The sequence below is a fragment of the Myotis daubentonii genome, chromosome 4 (genome assembly GCF_963259705.1).
Source record: "Myotis daubentonii chromosome 4, mMyoDau2.1, whole genome shotgun sequence".
Taxonomy (NCBI): Eukaryota; Metazoa; Chordata; class Mammalia; order Chiroptera; family Vespertilionidae; genus Myotis; species Myotis daubentonii.
The window spans coordinates 103,692,243-103,704,444 of NC_081843.1; the positions used below are offsets into that span (position 1 = coordinate 103,692,243).

The 12,202-nt window shown below is 46.8% G+C and overlaps 1 protein-coding gene across 1 annotated transcript in view; it reads right to left on the reverse strand.

The window, feature by feature from the left end:
• Nucleotides 1–12,202, reverse strand: part of ANKRD33B (ankyrin repeat domain 33B) — a 65,744-nt gene that overhangs the window by 15,009 nt on the left and 38,533 nt on the right. The window lies entirely within an intron of this gene.

The following is a 12,202-nucleotide window of genomic DNA, read 5'->3' on the forward strand; positions in this document are numbered from 1 at the left end:
GAGGAACGTGAGTAGCCAGGACACTGCAGGGTGGCGAGCAGAAGTGCTGAGCTGCCTCAGCAGACCCTGCCGGTCAGGGGAACGTCCTGGTGCTGTGGGCTCCCAGCAGGAGGCACCTGTGCCCAGATGCGAACCCAAACGTGCGTCTCAGGGCCGCCTCCCAGGGCTCCCAGGCTTCGGGAGGAGAAAGCCGTCTTCGCAGCAGGAGGATACGCCAGCGCACACTGCCACCCTCTGTTACTGCTCAAAAGTGTCGGTCCCTGTCTTTCATACACACAAGCACACGAACACACACACACACACACACACACACACACACACACGCATGCAGGGAACACAGCCAGTGTTGCTACCAAGATCCTCAGCCAGAAACCCAAGCAGGTAAGAATACTCATTTGAGAATACAGAGTTCTCCCCTTTATTGTCTTGCACTTCCAAGAGACCTGATTTTCTGCTCACTCTTACCCTCTTAAGTAGAAGGGGAAAAGGAAAACGTGATGTAAAAAGCAGTGTTCCCAGGGGTCTCCAGGTTCCCCCCCCCCACCCCAGAAAACCAAAATGGAGTGGGAGCTTTCCTCAAACAGGGCTCCCTGAGCCACAAAGACAGGCTCTTGGGTCCAAGGACCAAGCAGCCCAATGCCCACTGGCCATCATTCTTAAGCCCTTGTGTGAAAGAAGCACCACCCTCCCCTACTCCAGTGCCCTGGAGCAGGGTCCCAGCCCTGGTGCTAGTGACACCTGAGGCCGGATTATTCTCAGGGTAGGGCCGCCCAGTGTACTGTACACCCCTGGTCTCCAACCACTGGTTGCTGGTAGCAACCACACCCCTCCTCCCACCCTGGCTGTGACAACCCAAAAGGTGTCTAGACCAGTGGTTCTCAACCTTCCTAATGCTTCGACCCTTTAATACAGTTCCTCATGTTGTGGTGACCCCCAACCATAAAATTATTTTCATTGCTACTTCATAACTGTAATTTTGCTACTGTTATGAATCGTAATGTAAATATCTGATATACAGGATGTATTTTCATTGTTACAAATTGAACATAATTAAAGCATAGTGATTAATCACAAAAACAATATGTAATTATAGATGTGTTTTCCGATGGTCTTAGGCGACCCCAGTGAAAGGGTCGTTTGACCCTCCAAAGGGGTCGCGACCCACAGGTTGAGAACCGCTGGTCTAGACATTGCCAAATGCCCCCGGTGGGGCAAAATCACCCCACGGAGAAGCACTGTCCTCGAGGGTCAAACCTCATTGTTTCAGGACTGACCCCACCAAGGTGGAATAGAGCTTCCTCTGCTCTTCACCTTCCCTCGGCCTCCGACCCGCAGGACCACCTCCCAGCTGCATCTCCATCCGGGACCCACGGATGATGGCTAGCCATCCCTGGGGAGTGGGAGCAGACTGTGGAAGCCCTCTCCTGGGCCAGCTGGCCGTGCTGGGTGCCCAGTCCGCATCCTTATACACGGAAGATCCAGCTCTCTGAAATGCCCCATCCATCCCTACCATGTGCATGGGCCTTTGGAACTGACACTGTAGGGTTGCAGGTGTGGGGCCTCGTGGGCATGGCAGTCACTCTCTGTCCTTCACTGGGCACCACCCCCTGCCCCCAGGAGGCCTCTGCACCACGGAGAGGCCAGGACCATGAGGCTCCTTCCAGCTGGTTTCGGGAAGGGCGCTGGGTGAGATGTGGGATGTGGCAGGAGAGGCCTCCTCCTGAGGATGGGCAGCCTGGAGACACGGGTGCTTCCCTGGGGCTCACCTGACTGCCCGGCATGTGGCAAGGCTGTGAGCAGAGAGCGTCACCCAACATCATCTCTGCCCACAGCAGCAAGGAGTTTCCGCCCTCCCATCCCCTCAGGCAGAGACTGGGATCCAGGTTCCTTCCTTGCAGGGCTGTTGCCCAAGCAGTCTCAAATCCTTCTCATCAACTTCCAAGTTAAAAACAAACAAGCAACCAAAATGAGACTGCGGACTCTTCTAGAAGCACTGTTGTCTGCCCGCCATTGACCTCAGCTCATCTCCTGAACTCACTGCAAAAGTTAAAAAGAGAAACATGTCGCTTTTCTGGGAGAGAAACACTAACTAATATGACCGTGTTGTGGGTAAACAAGCCAGAAACGGGTGGGGGCCACCCTCCAGCTCTGTGACTCACAGGTTCCCACCGCATCTGATGCCTTTTGACTCATTTCAGCCACTTGGCCCTCCACAGTGCCAGGGGCAGGGGTAACGCTAGCAGGCAGGTGCCCACAGCACCTTAATTGCTCTAAACTGGGGGGAAAGGGTCCTCTGGTCTCAGGTTTGTTGTCCAGTTCAATGCTCTGCAGCACCTGCCAGTCAGATTTAGCCAGGGTCCTAGTGAAACCAACTGCAATTTGTTTCGAGCCATTTCTTTAAAGCCGTGAAAGAGCGTATCTGTCACAATTCTCAGCATGATGCCCTTTGCCCTGACATATTCTAAATACTTTGAACAGGCGGAGAGAGGAAAATTGAAAATCCACAAAGCAAACAGCCCATTATACAGATCTGTTCTGCATATTATGTTGAGCTCAGAAAAACCAACACAGGGCCAACTCATTCTGACTACAAGCGTAAGCTTTCAACAACCCGTGAAATCACTCCTGGCTCCCCACTGACTTTCCCAGAGTAGCAGAATAGTACCTCTTAGCACACAGATGTCCTCATTCAATGAGATCAGGGTGGATCCCAATGCCTCTAAAAATGTGTAGATATCAACATTTTTCTTAAAAACCATGCCGATTAACCAAAGGGAGCTTCCCTTTTTTCGAGAGAAAAATAGATAGAACACAGCTTTCCTTGCATAACAAAAGCCAAACTTGTACCATATTGAAATCTAGTTTGAGCTTAGTCCAACTTAGAATAGGATTTATAGGATTCCCTCAAGTCCTCAGAGAAAGCCCTTTTAAAGGGTGGACTCACCATGCAGACCCCAAGAACACCTTTCCCCCAACGATGCTTACCTTGCCTAAGAGAAAGACACAGCTGACCCAAGGAATAAGTCCATGTGAAATACCTTTAGTGGGGTGATTAAACAACAGTGTAAAGACTTTAGCACTTGAGAGAGTTGGCTCTGAGAACACTCAAGTTCAAGTCCCCAGCCCGCCACTTAAAATCTGAATGACCCTGGGAAGGGGAATCAACTTCACTGAGTCCCTGTTTCTACGTCTGGAAAATAAGAGATAATATCAATCTCACAATTGTGAAAATTATAAGAGATAATGTGTTGTATAAAAAGTGCCTGATACAATAAACAAGTTTCTGGGCAGCAAAGTTCCAAATAATTTATGCAGGCGCTCCACTCTCAAGGAGGTGGAGGTCAGCAATGCACCCCTTAACTTGTGGGTTCCCTCCAGAGAGTGGAACATGGCAAGGCGGGAGGGGAGAGAACTTCTCAACAGAGAAACCTGGCAGACACAACCTCAGCCAGGTGACCAAGATCAACATCAACCTGTTGTTGACAAATCACATTGATAGCAGGTATGTACTCACAAAGAGTCTGCCTGATGGAACTTTAGGCAGGTTCCTGAACCTTCTCCTAGGCCAGTGATGGTGAACCTTTTGAGCTCGGCGTGTCAGCATTTTGAAAAACCCTAACTTAACTCTGGTGCCGTGTCACATATAGAAATCTTTTTGATATTTGCAACCATAGTAAAACAAAGATTTATATTTTTGATATTTATTTTATATATTTAAATGCCATTTAACAAAGAAAAATCAACCAAAAAAATGAGTTCGCGTGTCACCTCTGACATGCGTGTCATAGGTTCGCCATCACTGTCCTAAGGCTTAGGAAGAGCCACACTCAAGGGGCCAAAGAGCCACATGTGGCTCGCAAGTCGCAGTTTGCCGACCACGGAGCTAGACTATCCCTTATCCCTGATGTTTCCTCTGAATTTTCCATCTACTGACTTTCACCTTGCTTCTTATAGTGGGGGCTATAAGAACCACATTTCCATGTTGTATTTGGAGTGGAAGCCAATCCCTCAAGCATGTCAAACTCGAGGCCAGCGGGCCGCATGCCTCTACCCCATGGCAAAACCCCAACGCGGTGGTCCCTATACCTATCAAGCTGATCCTGACGGGGGTCTGCCTCACCATCTGTAACAAGTGTCACTGAATATTTTTTTTCTTTACCAGCACCCTTGATATGATGTAATGAGAACGGCACTTTCCTCTGTGGTCCTCCTCCCCAAAACCCATAACTGCAGTCTAATCATGAGGAAAACATCAGACAAATCCCAATTGAGGAACATTCTACAAACTACCTAACAAGTACTCCCCAAACTGCCAAAGTCATAGTGTCTGAGAAACTTCATAGCCAAGAGGAGCCTAAGGGAACGTGACGATTAAATGTAATATGGAGTCCTACATGGGATCCTGGAACAACAACAAAGGATATTAGGAAAACACTGAGGAACTTGGAATAAAGAATAAACTTGAGTGAATAATAAAAATGCATCAAGATTTATTCCTTCATTGTGTCAAATGTATCATACTAATTCCAGATCCTAAGAACAGGGGAAGCCAGGTACAGGGTAAACAGGAATTCTCTGTATAATTTTTGCAGTTTTTCTGTAAGTCTAAACTATTCTAAAATCAAAGTTTATTTTATAAAAGGGAGATCTAGCATAGGGCCACTTGACAAGACACAAGGTAAGGACGATGACTCTTGGCTGGCTGCCAGGTGTGGCTCCCTCCACACTGTCCCCATCCCTTACTGATGCTGAGGGGAGCTCACTGAGAGGCTGTGATGGGCATGCAATGAATGGAAGGCAGTGGCCAGGTCCTTGGGAGAGCAGGAGAATGGAGAGAAGAGGTTGACTCACAACGCTCCTTTAGAAGTGAATGGACAGGCCTCGGTGATTGTTTGGCTGAGCCATCTAACAGAAAGAGAAAAGTCAAAGATGACCCCTGGTACCACCACATTCTCGGTTCCTGGTACCACTTTGGATACCCAATGGCATCTCTGCTGAGAGTGTATGGGGTAGAAATCCATGGTAGCCAAGCTCGACTGGATTGTCAACCAGGCCCAACAACACTGCTGTGTTTACAGCCGACTCTCAATCCCCATGGGGGAAATTTAAAACTTTCCCACTCTTAGGTCCCCTGCTGCACAGCAAACCCCTTTCCCAGGAGATGACGCACCTCTTCCTTCACAGAGGGAACAGAAACCACAAGAAGGAAACTCCCTCAAGTTTCCCCAATAGCCCCGCCAACATCCCACATCCACAGCAGTCCCTCCTTCCCTCCTATTGAAAAGGGAGAGTGATGCTTCCCCTAAAGATGCCAATCTCTCCTTCCCTCCAGGACTTGTGCTACCAATTACCTCCTCTTTCTCTTCAACCTCTGCTTCCTTGCAAATCCATCAGATTGCATTCATGGCCCAAATTCTTCACCTTGCTCTTTTCCACGTGGCTTCAAAATTCTTCTGTCAAGAACTGGGACGTTTGCGGTGTGATACAAGCAGAACCTTGAAATGCACTTACTCATCTGAACTCCCTGTCACACTTGTGCCTCAACTAGCTCCTAAGAACATGTCAAGGCTAACTTGATGGTCCTGAGAACAGAACGAGAACTGCATGGAGCAAAGCTGAGGTACCCAGGCACACCCTAGAACAGGTCCAGCTCACCACTGACACACAAGCAAAAGCAGTCAAGATCCCCAGGTCCCCAGCCCATACACAGACGCATGAACAATAAACATATTTTAGAATTTGAGGTTTGTTTGTTGTGCAACAATATGCTGATATGTATGCTCAGTGTTCCCCCAAAAATGTATTCACACTTTAACAACTGATAGCTCAAGTTTGAAAATTAAATATGTCTATGTCTATGTCTATGTCTTAGTCCATTCAGGCTGCTATAACAAGCTACCATAGACTGGGTGGCTTAAACAACAAATATTTCTCACAGTTCTAGAGGCTGGGAAGTCCATGCCTGCTCTGCTGAGTGAGTGAACGAGGCTTGCTTCCTCGTTCATAAGTGGCCATCTTCTTGCTGTGTCTTCAACAGCAAAAGGGGTGGGGGAACTCTCTGGAGTCTCTCACAAGGGCACTAATTCTATTCATGAGGGCTCCACCCTCTTGACATAATCACTTTGAAAAAGCCCTACCTCCTAATACCATCACCTGGGGATTCGGATATAACACATGAATTCAGAGGGGGGCGTAAGTATCCGGTCTGTGGTAATGACCGACAATGATCCTATGGACCTGTCTTTGCATTCCACCCACCATCAACCATTTGATTCCTTTCCAGTCTAAGTCCCAGAACCATCTACTCTCACTCTTGCTACTGACCCTCCCCTAATTGTCCTGAAACTGCCTTCCAATGGCCCCCAGTGGCCGTCTTGTAGCAAAATCCAACCGTTACTAGTCAGTCCTCATCTTACTTGACACCTCTATATTTAGCACTATGTCTTCTATCCTTTGTAACCTCTTTTCCCGCAGATATCCAGAAAGTTGACCCTTCCAATTTTCCACCTGCCTCTCTAGCCACTCCTTGTCAGTTTCCTTTATGAGCTCCTCTGTCCCCTCCTTCCGAAATGCTGCTGTTCCTCAGATGTGTGACCAAACCAGCTTCTCACCCTACACACCCTCTCTTGGGGATCCTATCCACTCTCCTGGATCCAATCATCACCTTAAAAGTCCCAGATCGCTTATCTCTAGCTCAGCCTCTCTTCCTAAGTCTCTTACCTAAATATCTGTCTACTGGATATTTCATCTTGGGCATCCCACAAAGAAACTCAACACATGTTTCTTCCAAACCTGCTCCTCTCTCCCACATTCCTTATTCAGCGATGAACACCACCAATCACCTAAGTGTCCAAGCCAGAATCTGGGCATTGTCTTCAGCTCTCTACCTACCCTTTCCCCATCCAAGCTATCATGGAGTTTTTCCAATCTCAGCTCTTAAATATCTTCCAAACCTGTCCTGGTTCTCCATCCCCTCTTCTACCCCTCATCCAGGCCACCACATCCCAAATAAGGTACAATCCCTCTCCTAACTATTCTCCCTGGTCCCATTCTGCCCCTCCATCCATTCTCCACACTACCAGCATGATAAAGAAGAAACTCTTTTAACCAGCACTACTACCACTTAAAACCCTGAGTGGTTTCTACTCTTTAGATGAATTCTCAGCACTTCAACGGGCTAGCTCCTTTTTATCTGGCTCTGCCCTCTGAAGGGTATTAGAATATGCCACCCCAAAATGTGCCAGTTTGGCATAAGGATGATTTAGAGCTGAAGGCAACTGAGAAAGAGTAGACATAAGAAAAGCTCACTGTCTTCTCCCATTTGTCTAAAAGTAGGACATAATTTTTTTAATTTAAATTTTTATTCCCCCCCCCAGTTTTACTGAGATATAATTAACATACAGCACTGTATAAGTTTAGTGTAGAGCATAATGGTTTGAGTTACATATATTGTGAAATGATTACCACAGTACATTTAGTTAACATCCATTATCTCATATAGGTACAAAAAGAAGAGGGGAAAGTGTTTGTTTTTAGAGACTATCAGCCTGGGGGTGGCACAGGAGGAATCTACAAAACAAATTTACTAACTAGCCTTTATCTACCATTAGTTTTCCCCGCCCATAATTTGCTGCCCTTGGAAGCCTAATAGTGCTTTCCTTTGTCCTGAAATTTTTCCACTAATTTATTGTTCTTTGGTGAAGATGCCCTATAAGATGGAGATCTAAGCCACCTCCCTGAGTCACTCATTTTTCCTCTGGGTCTCCCATGTAAATGTGTTTATAAAAGTCTGATTTTTCTCTTTTTAATCTGCCTTTTATTATAGGGTTCTCAGTCAAGAACTCAGTAGAGGAAAAATTATTTTTTCTCCTCTAAATCCCGTCTTCAACCGCAACTCTTGCACCAACACCCTTGTAGACTTTGCATTCACTCCACTCTCCTTTTAATTCACCTGTGTGCCATTCTTTCTCCAATCTTGTGGCCTTTGCACATGCTAGCTAGTCTCTCTGCCTGGAACATCCTTCCTTCCCTTTTACCCAGCTACCTGATGAGCTATCCCTTCTGATGCAAGCTCTTCCCTGGTCCCCCGAGGGTGGGTTAGGCAACTGAACCATGATGTCATGTAATCCACATTCCCATGTGGCCACCATAGTCCTCAAGAGTCTGCTCATGAGTCCAAAGCTTCCAATTCACTGCAAGTTCAACAAATATTTACTAAATAAAAAGGCCAAAGGATTCCTACTTCTCCCTTGGAAAAAGTACACTCATCATAAAGGTTGTTAACTTTCAAGCCATAATCTGCATTATCTGAGACAGAATGGCCATCACAGTGATCAACTGTTGATTAATCAAACCTTTTTTGAGTACCAATTATGGGCTCAGAATCTTGTTTACCCCTTTATTCAAAGAAATAAAATAGACAATAAACCCGTACTGCTCTAAAAATGGAAAAATGTTACAGAATTTGGTTGTCTAAAGACTTGATTGGTTTGACACCAGGTACTCAAAATGTAAGTTTTCCAAACCAGGCCAGTAGAGGGAAGTGTTGACTTTGGAAATATCACATCCCACAGGCACTGCAGGGAGAATGCACTGGCCCCATCCTGAAGAGGAAGATGCTGCGGGGGAGAGGGGAGGGCCGCTCAGGCAGGTCTCCCTCCTGGTCTGTGGGGAGAGCAGGTGTCTGACTGAGGAGCAGGGTGAGCTTGCCTCTGGCCCGGGCTCAAGCCTGCCTGGCCAGCGGGCAGGGGCCAGCACTGCAGCGATCACAAAAAAGGCTCCCATAACTGGAGTTTACAGGAAAAGGCAAGGAAATGCTAGGAAACTGCAGAGACTTACCAAGTTCTGATTTCTTAAGTGAAGAGTAGAAACCAAGAGAAAGGAAAACATCTCAAAAAAAAAAATCACAATGAAGTCAGACAGAAATTATGATCGTGGGTAGTGATAACAAATATGACAAATAGAATGAAGAGGCATTTATTCCTGGCTTCTGGCCACGTCATAAACTCTCCCCTGAAGTGAAACCCTCCCCAAATCTAGTTCAGAGCCAGGCCTGGTACAGGCAGTCGGAGCTCACCCCAGTCACCCCTGGGAGCCTCGCTGCCCCAGTATCCCCAGCAGCAGGAGGGAATAATGCCAGGCTGGCTAGATGTCGGGACCCTTCCTCCCGAAATTTTAAAGTAAGTTCAAGAAATAACAAGTTTCAAGGATGCACCAAAGATTCCTTATACCCGACCGACTCTGTATTATCACCAGTTCAAAGAGAGCCCTCGGCTTACTCGCTGCACCTCACTCCTGCCATTTGTTAAGGAGGAACAAGAAACGCATAACTCCATCCCTGGGACTTACTATTCATTTCTTCGCTCATCTGATTTTGTGTTGTATTTTTGTTAGGGGAGGTATGGTAGAAATGGAAATTACTGGCTAAATGAGATTGAGGGATTATTTGAGGATTTATTGCCATACATTCTCTTCTCCATTGCAAGGCCTAATAGAGACTTGGCTGCATTGTTACTGTGCATTAAGTAGCCACAGAGGTTAGACTGTAGGGAACACCCGGCAGGCAGATCACAGCATTTGCATCCTAATTTATTCTCACAGACGCTGAGCAAGTCCTGTAGAAAGCCAGGACTGCCAACTCCCAGACATTCAACACAGTCGCAGTAGCAAATAATATTAACGTGTGGCTGTTTAGTTTTCCTTAACCACACATATTCTGCTGGGGCTGGTGTTGGCTAGACCAAGTCACTTGAGGTCATTCCACCTCCCCTGCCAGCCAGCTGTTTTGGTGTGGGCCATGTGACCCGGCCATGAGATGTAAACGAAACTGCTGGAGGCTTCTGGAAATGTTTTTCCCTCCGAGAGAACGAAACGCAACAGGGATTGGCTCCTCCTCTGTGAGGCCTCTGTGTGTGGCAACAGGAAGCCATACCAGGTCCTTCTTGAGATCACGAGGGAAAGGTCAAGAGCACTTCTGAGAAGCTGGCCCCAGGTCCTGACATCACGGAGCCACCCAGTGAAGCAACCCTCCCGCTATCGCCTTCAGACGCGTCCTGTTGCGTGAGAAGGCCGTTTCCTCGTTGTGGAAGCCGTTTCACTGGGTACTCCGCAAACTGCACCCCAACGGCACCACAGATCCTAGGCTCCGGCGAGAACCAGGCAAACACAACGGCAAACAATAATCAGCAAACACTGAAAAGTGATCATGTCCCCAGCTGGCAAGAACACCCTTGGGAACTATGAATTGGTACAGTTTTTTCTAAAGGCCAGTTGGCAGCAGCCACATGAGTGTACATGCCACCAGTCGGTGCGGCTCAGTTGACTGAGTGCCGTCCCATGCACCAGGAGGTCACCAGTTTGATTCCTGGTCAGGGCACATGTGGGCTCAATCCCCAGTAGGGGATGTGCAGGAGGCAGCCCATCAATGTTTCTCTCTCATCAATGTTTCTATCTCTCTCTCTCACTTTCTCTTCTACTCTCTCTGAAATAAAAAAGATATATATTTTAAAAGAAAAATTCTAAAAAATGTGCATGCCCTATGCTAAGCTCTAAGAAGCTATCCATGCACTTCTCTTTCCTCCTCTGCCTTGCTTTGCAGGGATGATCATCTCCAAAATCTGCCCTGCTCCTTAGCCCTAAAGTCTCCAGTGGGGCTCAGCACAGGGACCTGGATGGAGGAAACAGAGGGGGTACTTACCCCAGCCTCCCCCCTCCACCCCCCCACCCCCCCCACCCCGCCCGGGGCCTGCTCAGGTTACGGTGCCTAAAAGGCAGCCAAGCCTTCTGCCAGGGTAACTCTCTCCAGGGTCCTGTCCATTAATTCTGCCCCACCCCCACTAACAGTCCCCTGATAAGCTCCTCAGTTTACCCTCTGAGCACGCCTACTGCTCCACCTGTTCCCAGCCAGGACCCTGCCAGATGCATCTCCTCAGATGCCTTCCCTTCCCCCACATGAACTAGACTCTGGGAGGCAGGAGTAGGTGTGCTTCTGTTCCTTGTGGTAGACCCAGCACTTAGTGCGGCTGGTGTACATGAAGTAATGGCTAAATAAGTATTTGTGTTATAGCAGGATCTTGTATAGAATGGGTGAGCCGCTGCTTATTGAACGATCTCACAGATATCGGCAGGGGGGACACAGCCAGGAACATACAATCACACTCAGGACTGTGCCTGTAAGAACAAGGTAATCTTGTGCATGTCGGTAGAAAAGATATAGATCTAGTAAGTGGAAAAAGATATAGATCTAGTAAGTGAAAAAAGTTAAAACCACGATCTCAACTGTGTTAGCCTCTTCATTTAAATAAAAGTGGACGCACACCCTGTGTTGGAAAAGGAGAAATCTGAAAGGGCAAGTAGCTAGAACTTGGTCAATTTGGGAGATGGAGCATTTGGGAGAATGAAAGGGGTTTTTTTGTTTAATAATGATTTTTTGTTGTAAGCACATATGACTAGACATCTTCTGAAATACAGAAATCATCAAATAAGTACAACTGGTTATGGAACTGGATGAAATGGGACATCACCTGATTCTAGCAGCGAAAAGCCTAAACAGACTCTCGGGTACAACAGCACAGAACGCCAAGAGCAGCCCCTTGGTCGCTTTCCTTTATTCTCACTTTGATTAAGGATCGCTCTGTGTATCCTCTGACATCTCACACAGGTCTGTGACCCCTGCCCCCAGCTTTAATGTCCTCTGAGAGGCTGCCCCAGCCACCATTTAAAATGAGAACCTCTATATAAGTTATTTTGGCTGTCTGGGTGGCTCAGTTGGTTGAGCATCATTCTGTACACCAAAAAAAGTTGCAAGTGTGATTCCCAGTCAGGGCACATACCTAGATTTCAGGTTCAATCCCCAGTTGGGAGGCAACCAATTGATGTTTCTGTTTCAATAATATATATATATATATTGAAATATATATATAATCTCCTCACCCCTGGGGTGAGGATTAAAATAATAAAAATAAAGAAAATGAAATACAAGTTATTTTTTACATATGTGAAAGCTAAAATTGGATTATGAATGAAGAGATAAATTCATTTTCAAAGCAGTTCTCACTCTTTCTATAGTCTAAAAGTAAATCTGTTAGAGTAAAAAGTTTAATATAGTTCCTAACAGATAGTTCACCCAAACATGTGAAACTCATACTCAGTAAATGTGATGTATTATGTCAATGGGAGAGCCCACCCGCATGAGCACCTCAAC